Consider the following 1,451-nt stretch of genomic DNA (forward strand, 5'->3'; position numbering starts at 1 on the left):
TCCCTGACTTCAGGCTGTACTGCACAGCAATAGTAGTAAAAGTTACATGGTTTTGGTATAGAAACAGACAGGTTGATCAATGGAATCAAATGAAGACCCAGAAACAAAGGCACATACATATGGACACTTGAGTTTTGAAAAAGAAGCCAAATTGATACAATGGAAAAAAGAGAGCATCTTCAACAAATAGTGATGATCTAACTGGCTGTCAGCATGTAGAAGAGTGCAAACAATTCCTACAAAACTCAAATCCAAATTGACCTAAGACCACAACATAAAACCCGATATACTAAATCTAATAGAACAGAAAGTNGAGAATAAGCTTGAACTCATCGGAACGAGAGATGACTTCCTGAACACACCACCAAATGGCTCAGGCACTAAGATCAACAATTAATAAATGGGACCTCATAAAACTGAAAATCTTCAGTAAGTCAAAGGACTCNTTCAATAGGACAAAACAACAGCCTACATATTGGAAAAAGATCTTCACCAACCTGTCATCTAACAAAGGATTAATATCTAAATTATATAAGGGACTCAAGAAGGTAGACACCAACACCAATAACCCAATTATAAAAGAAGAACAAGCCTGATAAAGCTGTCTCCTGAGAGGCTATGCCAGTGCCTGACAAATACAGAAGTGGATACTCACAGTCATCTATTGGATGAAGCATAGGGTCCCCCAATGAAGGAGCTAGAGAAAGGACCTGAGGAGCTGAAGGGGTTTGCAGCCCCTTAGGAGGAAAAACAATATGAATTAACCAGTACCCCCAGAGCTCCCTGGGACTAAACCACCAATCAAAGAAAATACATGGTGGGACTCATGGCTCTAGCTGAATATGTAGCAGAGGATGGCCTTGGCGGTCATCAATGGGAGGATAGGCCCTTGGTTCTGTGACTGTTCTATGCCCCAGTATAGGGGAATGCCGAGGCCAGGAAGCAGGAGTCGGTGGTTTGAGGAGCAGGGGCAGTGGGGAAGGGATAGGGGATTTTTGGAGTGGAAACTAGGAAAGGGGATAACATTTGAAATGTAAATAAAAAAATATTAAAAAAAAATCTATTGAGGGACCCACGGGATATAGAGGAATTCACGCCGGAAATTAAGAAACATTTAGAGCCGGGTGTGGTGGTCCACGCCTTTAATCCCAGCACTCGGGAGGCAGAGGCAGGCAGATTTCTGAGTTCGAGGCCAACCTGGTCTACAAAGTGAGTTCCAGGACAGCCAGGGCTATACAGAGAAACCCTGTCTCCAAACCCTCGCCCCCCAAAAAAGATTTGCCTCAGTACAGGGGATCGCCAGGGCCAAGAAGTGGGAGTGGGTGGGTAGGGGAGTGGGTGGGGTGAGGGTCTGGGGGACTTTTGGGATAGCATTTGAAATGTAAATGAAGAAAATACCTAATTAAAAAAAAGAAACATTTAGAGCTGAGCAGCAATGAAAATACTGCATA

This window comes from Mus caroli, chromosome 14 (assembly GCF_900094665.2).
Source record: "Mus caroli chromosome 14, CAROLI_EIJ_v1.1, whole genome shotgun sequence".
Lineage (NCBI taxonomy): Eukaryota > Metazoa > Chordata > Mammalia > Rodentia > Muridae > Mus > Mus caroli.